Source organism: Phyllobates terribilis, unplaced genomic scaffold (assembly GCF_046119375.1).
Source record: "Phyllobates terribilis strain yellow unplaced genomic scaffold, ASM4611937v1 Scaffold_9__5_contigs__length_417890890, whole genome shotgun sequence".
In the NCBI taxonomy this organism is placed as follows: Eukaryota; Metazoa; Chordata; class Amphibia; order Anura; family Dendrobatidae; genus Phyllobates; species Phyllobates terribilis.
This window is the reverse complement of record NW_027362769.1, coordinates 261561502-261573842: the sequence shown is the minus strand read 5'-3', so window position 1 is coordinate 261573842 and position 12341 is coordinate 261561502.

The following is a 12341-nucleotide window of genomic DNA, read 5'->3' as shown; positions in this document are numbered from 1 at the left end:
GTTTAAAAATTTTTTTTTTTGGACTTAGCCATTTTTCCGGCGTTTATCAGACTTTCAGATAGGGCAAATGTCAGTGAGCGTTCCGATTTCTGTTCCAGAGCGATTCGCCCAATGAGTCCTTGATATTTAGTCATTTTCAGCCAATTTTCTGGATTTTTGAAAAATTCACTTTTTTGTGAAAATATCCACTAAATGAGGGAATAATATGTGTGAGGGTACCCCAGGAGAGTTCCAAATGTGTGTGTCTAAAATATATATCCCACGGGGGTAAAATTGAAAAAAGTTAAAAAAAAATTTTTTTTGGACTTAGCCATTTTTCCGGCGTTTATCAGACTTTCAGATAGGGCAAATGTCAGTGAGTGTTCCGATTTCTGTTCCAGAGCGATTCGCCCAATTAGTCCTTGATATTTAGTCGTTTTCAGCCAATTTTCTGGATTTTTGAAAATTTCACTTTTTTGTGAAAATATCCACTAAATGAGAGAAGAATATGTGTGAGGGTACCCCAGGAGAGTTCCAAATGTGTGTGGGTAGAATATACATCCCACGGTGGTAAAATTGAAAAAAGTTGAAAAAAATTTTTTTTTGGACTTAGTCATTTTTCCGGCGTTTATCAGACTTTCAGATAGGGCAAATGTCAGTGAGCGTTCCGATTTCAGTTCCAGAGCGATTCGCCCAATGAGTCCTTGATATTTAGTCGTTTTCAGCCAATTTTCTGGATTTTTGAAAAATTCACTTTTTTGTGAAAATATCCACTAAATGAGGGAATAATATGTGTGAGGGTACCCCAGGTGAGTTCCAAATGTGTGTGGGTAAAATATATATCCCACGGGGGTAAAATTGAAAAAAGTTGAAAAAAATTTTTTTTTGGACTTAGCCATTTTTCGGGCGTTTATCAGACTTTCAGATAGGGCAAATGTCAGTGAGCGTTCCGATTTCTGTTCCAGAGCCATTCGCCCAATGAGTCCTTGATATTTAGTCATTTTCAGCCAATTTTCTGGATTTTTGAAAAATTCACTTTTTTGTGAAAATATCCACTAAATGAGGGAATAATATGTGTGAGGGTACCCCAGGAGAGTTCCAAATGTGTGTGGGTAAAATATATATCCCACGGGGGTAAAATTGATAAAAGTTGAAAAAATTTTTTTTTGGACTTAGCCATTTTTCCGGCGTTTATCAGACTTTCAGATAGGGCAAATGTCAGTGAGTGTTCCGATTTCTGTTCCAGAGCGATTCGCCCAATGAGTCCTTGATATTTAGTCATTTTCAGCCAATTTTCTGGATTTTTGAAAAATTCACTTTTTTGTGAAAATATCCACTAAATGAGGGAATATTATGTGTGAGGGTACCCCAGGAAAGTTCCAAATGTGTGTGGGTAAAATATATATCCCACGGGGGTAAAATTGAAAAAAGTTGAAAAAAATTTTTTTTTGGACTTAGCCATTTTTCCGGCGTTTATCAGACTTTCAGATAGGGCAAATGTCAGTGAGCGTTCCGATTTCTGTTCCAGAGCGATTCGCCCAATGAGTCCTTGATATTTAGTCATTTTCAGCCAATTTTCTGGATTTTTAAAAAATTCACTTTTTTGTGAAAATATCCACTAAATGAGGGAATAATATGTGTGAGGGTACCCCAGGAGAGTTCCAAATGTGTGTGGGTAAAATATATATCCCACGGGGGTAAAATTGAAAAAAGTTGAAAAAAATTTTTTTTTTGGACTTAGCCATTTTTCCGGCGTTTATCAGACTTTCAGATAGGGCAAATGTCAGTGAGCGTTCCGATTTCTGTTCCAGAGCGATTCGCCCAATGAGTCCTTGATATTTAGTCATTTTCAGCCAATTTTCTGGATTTTTGAAAAATTCACTTTTTTGTGAAAATATCCACTAAATGAGGGAATAATATGTGTGAGGGTACCCCAGGAGAGTTCCAAATGTGTGTGGGTAGAATATACATCCCACGGTGGTAAAATTGAAAAAAGTTGAAAAAAATTTTTTTTTGGACTTAGTCATTTTTCCGGCGTTTATCAGACTTTCAGATAGGGCAAATGTCAGTGAGCGTTCCGATTTCAGTTCCAGAGCGATTCGCCCAATGAGTCCTTGATATTTAGTCGTTTTCAGCCAATTTTCTGGATTTTTGAAAAATTCATTTTTTTGTGAAAATATCCACTAAATGAGGGAATAATATGTGTGAGGGTACCCCAGGAGAGTTCCAAATGTGTGTGGGTAAAATATATATCCCACGGGGGTAAAATTGAAAAAAGTTAAAAAAAATTTTTTTTTGGACTTAGTCATTTTTCCGGCGTTTATCAGACTTTCAGATAGGGCAAATGTCAGTGAGTGTTCCGATTTCTGTTCCAGAGCGATTCGCCCAATGAGTCCTTGATATTTAGTCGTTTTCAGCCAATTTTCTGGATTTTTGAAAATTTCACTTTTTTGTGAAAATATGCACTAAATGAGGGAATAATATGTGTGAGGGTACCCCAGGAGAGTTCCAAATGTGTGTGGGTAAAATATATATCCCACGGGGGTAAAATTGAAAAAAGTTAAAAAAAAATTTTTTTTGGACTTAGTCATTTTTCCGGCGTTTATCAGACTTTCAGATAGGGAAAATGTCAGTGAGTGTTCCGATTTCTGTTCCAGAGCGATTCGCCCAATGAGTCCTTGATATTTAGTCGTTTTCAGCCAATTTTCTGGATTTTTGAAAATTTCACTTTTTTGTGAAAATATCCACTAAATGAGGGAATAATATGTGTGAGGGTACCCCAGGAGAGTTCCAAATGTGTGTGGGTAAAATATATATCCCACGGGGGTAAAATTTAAGAAAGTTTAAAAAAATTTTTTTTTGGACTTAGTCATTTTTCCGACGTTTATCAGACTTTCAGATAGGGCAAAGGTCAGTGAGCGTTCCGATTTCAGTTCCAGAGCAATTCGCCCATTGAGTCCTTGATATTTAGTCGTTTTCAGCCAATATTTTGGATTTTTGAAAATTTCACTTTTTTGTGAAAATATCCACTAAATGAGGGAATAATATGTGTGAGGGTACCCCAGGAGAGTTCCAAATGTGTGTGGGTAAAATATATATCCCACGGGGGTAAAATTGAAAAAAGTTAAAAAAAATTTTTTTTTGGACTTAGTCATTTTTCCGGCGTTTATCAGACTTTCAGATAGGGCAAATGTCAGTGAGTGTTCCGATTTCTGTTCCAGAGCGATTCGCCCAATGAGTCCTTGATATTTAGTCGTTTTCAGCCAATTTTCTGGATTTTTGAAAATTTCACTTTTTTGTGAAAATATCCACTAAATGAGGGAATAACATGTGTGAGGGTACCCCAGGAGAGTTCCAAATGTGTGTAGGTAGAATATATATCCCACGGGGGTAAAATTTAAAAAAGTTTAAAAAAATTTTTTTTTGGACTTAGTCATTTTTCCGACGTTTATCAGACTTTCAGATAGGGCAAAGGTCAGTGAGCGTTCCGATTTCAGTTCCAGAGCGATTCGCCCAATGAGTCCTTGATATTTAGTCGTTTTCAGCCAATTTTCTGGATTTTTGAAAAATTCACTTTTTTGTGAAAATATCCACTAAATGAGGGAATAATATGTGTGAGGGTACCCCAGGTGAGTTCCAAATGTGTGTGGGTAAAATATATATCCCACGGGGGTAAAATTGAAAAAAGTTGAAAAAAATTTTTTTTTGGACTTAGCCATTTTTCCGGCGTTTATCAGACTTTCAGATAGGGCAAATGTCAGTGAGCATTCCGATTTCTGTTTCAGAGCCATTCGCCCAATGAGTCCTTGATATTTAGTCATTTTCAGCCAATTTTCTGGATTTTTGAAAAATTCACTTTTTTGTGAAAATATCCACTAAATGAGGGAATAATATGTGTGAGGGTACCCCAGGAGAGTTCCAAATGTGTGTGGGTAAAATATATATCCCACGGGGGTAAAATTGATAAAAGATGAAAAAAAATTTTTTTTGGACTTAGCCATTTTTCCGGCGTTTATCAGACTTTCAGATAGGGCAAATGTCAGTGAGCGTTCCGATTTCTGTTCCATAGCGATTCGCCCAATGAGTCCTTGATATTTAGTCATTTTCAGCCAATTTTCTGGATTTTTGAAAAATTCACTTTTTTGTGAAAATATCCACTAAATGAGGGAATAATATGTGTGAGGGTACCCCAGGAGAGTTCCAAATGTGTGTGGGTAAAATATATATCCCACGGGGTAAAATTTAAAAAAGTTGAAAAAATTTTTTTTTTGGACTTAGCCATTTTTCCGGCGTTTATCAGACTTTCAGATAGGGCAAATGTCAGTGAGCGTTCCGATTTCTGTTCCAGAGCGATTCGCCCAATGAGTCCTTGATATTTAGTCATTTTCAGCCAATTTTCTGGATTTTTGAAAAATTCACTTTTTTGTGAAAATATCCACTAAATGAGGGAATAATATGTGTGAGGGTACCCCAGGAGAGTTCCAAATGTGTGTGTCTAAAATATATATCCCACGGGGGAAAAATTGAAAAAAGTTGAAAAAAATTTTTTTTTGGACTTAGCCATTTTTCCGCCGTTTATCAGACTTTCAGATAGGGCAAATGTCAGTGAGCTTTTCGATTTCAGTTCCAGAGCGATTCGCCCAATGAGTCCTTGATATTTAGTCATTTTCAGCCAATTTTCTGGATTTTTGAAAAATTCACTTTCTTGTGAAAATATCCACTAAATGAGGGAATAATATGTGTGAGGGTACCCCAGGAGAGTTCCAAATGTGTGTGGGTAAAATATATATCCCACGGGGGTAAAATTGAAAAAAGTTGAAAAAATTTTTTTTTTGGACTTAGCCATTTTTCCGGCGTTTATCAGACTTTCAGATAGGGCAAATGTCAGTGAGCCGTTCCGATTTCTGTTCCAGAGCGATTCGCCCAATGAGTCCTTGATATTTATTCATTTTCAGCCAATTTTCTGGATTTTTGAAAAATTCACTTTTTTGTGAAAATATCCACTAAATGAGGGAATAATATGTGTGAGGGTACCCCAGGAGAGTTCCAAATGTGTGTGGGTAAAATATATATCCCACGGGGGTAAAATTGAAAAAAGTTGAAAAAAAATTTTTTTTGGACTGTCATTTTTCCGGCGTTTATCAGACTTTCAGATAGGGCAAATGTCAGTGAGCGTTCCGATTTCGGTTCCAGAGCGATTCGCCCAATGAGTCCTTGATATTTAGTCGTTTTCAGCCAATTTTCTGGATTTTTGAAAAATTAAATTTTTTGTGAAAATATCCACTAAATGAGGGAATAATATGTGTGAGGGTACCCCAGGAGAGTTCCAAATGTGTGTGGGTAAAATATATATCCCACGGGGGTAAAATTGAAAAAAGTTGAAAAAAAATTTTTTTTGGACTTAGTCATTTTTCCGGTGTTTTTCAGACTTTCAGATAGGGCAAATGTCAGTGAGCGTTCCGATTTCAGTTCCAGAGCGATTCGCCCAATGAGTCCTTGATATTTAGTCGTTTTCACCCAATTTTCTGGATTTTTGAAAAATTCACTTTTTTGTGAAAATATCCACTAAATGAGGGAATAATATGTGTGAGGGTACCCCAGGAGAGTTCCAAATGTGTGTGGGTAAAATATATATCCCACGGGGGTAAAATTGAAAAAAGTTGAAAAAAATTTTTTTTTGGACTTAGCCATTTTTCCGGCGTTTATCAGACTTTCAGATAGGGCAAATGTCAGTGATCGTTCCGATTTCTGTTCCAGAGCGATTCGCCCAATGAGTCCTTGATATTTAGTCATTTTCAGCCAATTTTCTGGATTTTTGAAAAATTCACTTTTTTGTGAAAATATCCACTAAATGAGGGAATAATATGTGTGAGGGTACCCCAGGAGAGTTCCAAATGTGTGTGGGTAAAATATATATCCCACGGGGGTAAAATTGAAAAAAGTTGAAAAAAATTTTTTTTTGGACTGTCATTTTTCCGGCGTTTTTCAGACTTTCAGATAGGGCAAATGTCAGTGAGCGTTCTGATTTCTGTTCCAGAGCGATTCGCCCAATGAGTCCTTGATATTTAGTCGTTTTCAGCCAATTTTCTGGATTTTTGAAAAATTCACTTTTTTGTGAAAATATCCACTAAATGAGGGAATAATATGTGTGAGGGTACCCCAGGTGAGTTCCAAATGTGTGTGGGTAAAATATATATCCCACGGGGGTAAAATTGAAAAAAGTTGAAAAAAATTTTTTTTTGGACTTAGCCATTTTTCCGGCGTTTATCAGACTTTCAGATAGGGCAAATGTCAGTGAGCGTTCCGATTTCTGTTCCATAGCGATTCGCCCAATGAGTCCTTGATATTTAGTCATTTTCAGCCAATTTTCTGGATTTTTGAAAAATTCACTTTTTTGTGAAAATATCCACTAAATGAGGGAATAATATGTGTGAGGGTACCCCAGGAGAGTTCCAAATGTGTGTGGGTAAAATATATATCCCACGGGGTAAAATTTAAAAAAGTTGAAAAAATTTTTTTTTTGGACTTAGCCATTTTTCCGGCGTTTATCAGACTTTCAGATAGGGCAAATGTCAGTGAGCGTTCCGATTTCTGTTCCAGAGCGATTCGCCCAATGAGTCCTTGATATTTAGTCATTTTCAGCCAATTTTCTGGATTTTTGAAAAATTCACTTTTTTGTGAAAATATCCACTAAATGAGGGAATAATATGTGTGAGGGTACCCCAGGAGAGTTCCAAATGTGTGTGTCTAAAATATATATCCCACGGGGGAAAAATTGAAAAAAGTTGAAAAAAATTTTTTTTTGGACTTAGCCATTTTTCCGCCGTTTATCAGACTTTCAGATAGGGCAAATGTCAGTGAGCTTTTCGATTTCAGTTCCAGAGCGATTCGCCCAATGAGTCCTTGATATTTAGTCGTTTTCAGCCAATTTTCTGGATTTTTGAAAAATTCACTTTTTTGTGAAAATATCCACTAAATGAGGGAATAATATGTGTGAGGGTACCCCAGGAGAGTTCCAAATGTGTGTGGGTAAAATATATATCCCACGGGGGTAAAATTGAAAAATGTTGAAGAAAAATTTTTTTTGGACTTAGCCATTTTTCCGGCGTTTATCAGACTTTCAGATAGGGCAAATGTCAGTGAGCGTTCCGATTTCTGTTCCAGAGCGATTCGCCCAATGAGTCCTTGATATTTAGTCATTTTCAGCCAATTTTCTGGATTTTTGAAAAATTCACTTTCTTGTGAAAATATCCACTAAATGAGGGAATAATATGTGTGAGGGTACCCCAGGAGAGTTCCAAATGTGTGTGGGTAAAATATATATCCCACGGGGGTAAAATTGAAAAAAGTTGAAAAAATTTTTTTTTTGGACTTAGCCATTTTTCCGGCGTTTATCAGACTTTCAGATAGGGCAAATGTCAGTGAGCCGTTCCGATTTCTGTTCCAGAGCGATTCGCCCAATGAGTCCTTGATATTTATTCATTTTCAGCCAATTTTCTGGATTTTTGAAAAATTCACTTTTTTGTGAAAATATCCACTAAATGAGGGAATAATATGTGTGAGGGTACCCCAGGAGAGTTCCAAATGTGTGTGGGTAAAATATATATCCCACGGGGGTAAAATTGAAAAAAGTTGAAAAAAAATTTTTTTTGGACTGTCATTTTTCCGGCGTTTATCAGACTTTCAGATAGGGCAAATGTCAGTGAGCGTTCCGATTTCGGTTCCAGAGCGATTCGCCCAATGAGTCCTTGATATTTAGTCGTTTTCAGCCAATTTTCTGGATTTTTGAAAAATTAAATTTTTTGTGAAAATATCCACTAAATGAGGGAATAATATGTGTGAGGGTACCCCAGGAGAGTTCCAAATGTGTGTGGGTAAAATATATATCCCACGGGGGTAAAATTGAAAAAAGTTGAAAAAAAATTTTTTTTGGACTTAGTCATTTTTCCGGCGTTTTTCAGACTTTCAGATAGGGCAAATGTCAGTGAGCGTTCCGATTTCAGTTCCAGAGCGATTCGCCCAATGAGTCCTTGATATTTAGTCGTTTTCACCCAATTTTCTGGATTTTTGAAAAATTCACTTTTTTGTGAAAATATCCACTAAATGAGGGAATAATATGTGTGAGGGTACCCCAGGAGAGTTCCAAATGTGTGTGGGTAAAATATATATCCCACGGGGGTAAAATTGAAAAAAGTTGAAAAAAATTTTTTTTTGGACTTAGCCATTTTTCCGGCGTTTATCAGACTTTCAGATAGGGCAAATGTCAGTGATCGTTCCGATTTCTGTTCCAGAGCGATTCGCCCAATGAGTCCTTGATATTTAGTCATTTTCAGCCAATTTTCTGGATTTTTGAAAAATTCACTTTTTTGTGAAAATATCCACTAAATGAGGGAATAATATGTGTGAGGGTACCCCAGGAGAGTTCCAAATGTGTGTGGGTAAAATATATATCCCACGGGGGTAAAATTGAAAAAAGTTGAAAAAAAATTTTTTTTGGACTGTCATTTTTCCGGCGTTTTTCAGACTTTCAGATAGGGCAAATGTCAGTGAGCGTTCTGATTTCTGTTCCAGAGCGATTCGCCCAATGAGTCCTTGATATTTAGTCGTTTTCAGCCAATTTTCTGGATTTTTGAAAAATTCACTTTTTTGTGAAAATATCCACTAAATGAGGGAATAATATGTGTGAGGGTACCCCAGGAGAGTTCCAAATGTGTGTGGGTAAAATATATATCCCACGGGGGTAAAATTGAAAAAAGTTGAAAAAAATTTTTTTTTGGACTTAGCCATTTTTCCTGCGTTTATCAGACTTTCAGATAGGGCAAATGTCAGTGATCATTCCGATTTCTGTTCCAGAGCGATTCGCCCAATGAGTCCTTGATATTTATTCATTTTCAGCCAATTTTCTGGATTTTTGAAAAATTCACTTTTTTGTGAAAATATCCACTAAATGAGGGAATAATATGTGTGAGGGTACCCCAGGAGAGTTCCAAATGTGTGTGGGTAAAATATATATCCCACGGGGGTAAAATTGAAAAAAGTTAAAAAAAATTTTTTTTTGGACTTAGTCATTTTTCCGGCGTTTATCAGACTTTCAGATAGGGCAAATGTCAGTGAGTGTTCCGATTTCTGTTCCAGAGCGATTCGCCCAATGAGTCCTTGATATTTAGTCGTTTTCAGCCAATTTTCTGGATTTTTGAAAATTTCACTTTTTTGTGAAAATATCCACTAAATGAGGGAATAACATGTGTGAGGGTACCCCAGGAGAGTTCCAAATGTGTGTGGGTAGAATATATATCCCACGGGGGTAAAATTTAAAAAAGTTTAAAAAAAATTTTTTTTGGACTTAGCCATTTTTCCGGCGTTTATCAGACTTTCAGATAGGGCAAATGTCAGTGAGCGTTCCGATTTCTGTTCCAGAGCCATTCGCCCAATGAGTCCTTGATATTTAGTCATTTTCAGCCAATTTTCTGGATTTTTGAAAAATTCACTTTTTTGTGAAAATATCCACTAAATGAGGGAATAATATGTGTGAGGGTACCCCAGGAGAGTTCCAAATGTGTGTGGGTAAAATATATATCCCACGGGGGTAAAATTGAAAAAAGTTGAAAAAAATTTTTTTTTGGACTTAGCCATTTTTCCGGCGTTTATCAGACTTTCAGATAGGGCAAATGTCAGTGAGTGTTCCGATTTCTGTTCCAGAGCGATTCGCCCAATGAGTCCTTGATATTTAGTCGTTTTCAGCGAATTTTCTGGATTTTTGAAAATTTCACTTTTTTGTGAAAATATCCACTAAATGAGGGAATAACATGTGTGAGGGTACCCCAGGAGAGTTCCAAATGTGTGTGGGTAGAATATATATCCCACGGGGCTAAAATTTAAAAAAGTTAAAAAAAAATTTTTTTTGGACTTAGTCATTTTTCCGACGTTTATCAGACTTTCAGATAGGGCAAAGGTCAGTGAGCGTTCCGATTTCAGTTCCAGAGCAATTCGCCCATTGAGTCCTTGATATTTAGTCGTTTTCAGCCAATATTTTGGATTTTTGAAAATTTCACTTTTTTGTGAAAATATCCACTAAATGAGGGAATAATATGTGTGAGGGTACCCCAGGAGAGTTCCAAATGTGTGTGGGTAGAATATACATCCCACGGTGGTAAAATTGAAAAAAGTTGAAAAAAATTTTTTTTTGGACTTAGTCATTTTTCCGGCGTTTATCAGACTTTCAGATAGGGCAAATGTCAGTGAGCCTTCCGATTTCAGTTCCAGAGCGATTCGCCCAATGAGTCCTTGATATTTAGTCGTTTTCAGCCAATTTTCTGGATTTTTGAAAAATTCACTTTTTTGTGAAAATATCCACTAAATGAGGGAATAATATGTGTGAGGGTACCCCAGGAGAGTTCCAAATGTGTGTGGGTAAAATATATATCCCACGGGGGTAAAATTGATAAAAGATGAAAAAAAATTTTTTTTGGACTTAGCCATTTTTCCGGCGTTTATCAGACTTTCAGATAGGGCAAATGTCAGTGACCGTTCCGATTTCTGTTCCAGAGCGATTCGCCCAATGAGTCCTTGATATTTAGTCATTTTCAGCCAATTTTCTGGATTTTTGAAAAATTCACTTTTTTGTGAAAATATCCACTAAATGAGGGAATAATATGTGTGAGGGTACCCCAGGAGAGTTCCTAATGTGTGTGGGTAAAATATATATCCCACGGGGGTAAAATTGAAAAAAGTTGAAAAAAATTTTTTTTTGGACTTAGCCATTTTTCCGGCGTTTATCAGACTTTCAGATAGGGCAAATGTCAGTGAGTGTTCCGATTTCTGTTCCAGAGCGATTCGCCCAATGAGTCCTTGATATTTATTCATTTTCAGCCAATTTTCTGGATTTTTGAAAAATTCACTTTTTTGTGAAAATATCCACTAAATGAGGGAATAGTATGTGTGAGGGTACCCCAGGAGAGTTCCAAATGTGTGTGGGTAAAATATATATCCCACGGGGGTAAAATTGAAAAAAGTTGAAAAAAAATTTTTTTTGGACTGTCATTTTTCCGGCGTTTATCAGACTTTCAGATAGGGCAAATGTCAGTGAGCGTTCCGATTTCTGTTCCAGAGCGATTCGCCCAATGAGTCCTTGATATTTAGTCATTTTCAGCCAATTTTCTGGATTTTTGAAAATTTCACTTTTTTGTGAAAATATCCACTAAATGAGGGAATAACATGTGTGAGGGTACCCCAGGAGAGTTCCAAATGTGTGTGGGTAGAATATACATCCCACGGTGGTAAAATTGAAAAAAGATGAAAAAAAATTTTTTTTGGACTTAGCCATTTTTCCGGCGTTTATCAGACTTTCAGATAGGGCAAATGTCAGTGAGCCTTCCGATTTCAGTTCCAGAGCGATTCGCCCAATGAGTCCTTGATATTTAGTCGTTTTCAGCCAATTTTCTGGATTTTTGAAAAATTCACTTTTTTGTGAAAATATCCACTAAATGAGGGAATAATATGTGTGAGGGTACCCCAGGTGAGTTCCAAATGTGTGTGGGTAAAATATATATCCCACGGGGGTAAAATTGAAAAAAGTTGAAAAAAATTTTTTTTTGGACTTAGCCATTTTTCCGGCGTTTATCAGACTTTCAGATAGGGCAAATGTCAGTGAGCGTTCCGATTTCTGTTCCAGAGCCATTCGCCCAATGAGTCCTTGATATTTAGTCATTTTCAGCCAATTTTCTGGATTTTTGAAAAATTCACTTTTTTGTGAAAATATCCACTAAATGAGGGAATAATATGTGTGAGGGTACCCCAGGAGAGTTCCAAATGTGTGTGGGTAAAATATATATCCCACGGGGGTAAAATTGAAAAAAGTTGAAAAAAAATTTTTTTTGGACTGTCATTTTTCCGGCGTTTATCAGACTTTCAGATAGGGCAAATGTCAGTGAGCGTTCCGATTTCGGTTCCAGAGCGATTCGCCCAATGAGTCCTTGATATTTAGTCGTTTTCAGCCAATTTTCTGGATTTTTGAAAAATTCAATTTTTTGTGAAAATATCCACTAAATGAGGGAATAATATGTGTGAGGGTACCCCAGGAGAGTTCCAAATGTGTGTGGGTAAAATATATATCCCACGGGGGTAAAATTGAAAAAAGTTGAAAAAATTTTTTTTTTGGACTTAGTCATTTTTCCGGCGTTTTTCAGACTTTCAGATAGGGCAAATGTCAGTGAGCGTTCCGATTTCAGTTCCAGAGCGATTCGCCCAATGAGTCCTTGATATTTAGTCGTTTTCAGCCAATTTTCTGGATTTTTGAAAAATTCAATTTTTTGTGAAAATATCCACTAAATGACGGAATAATATGTGTGAGGGTACCCCAGGAG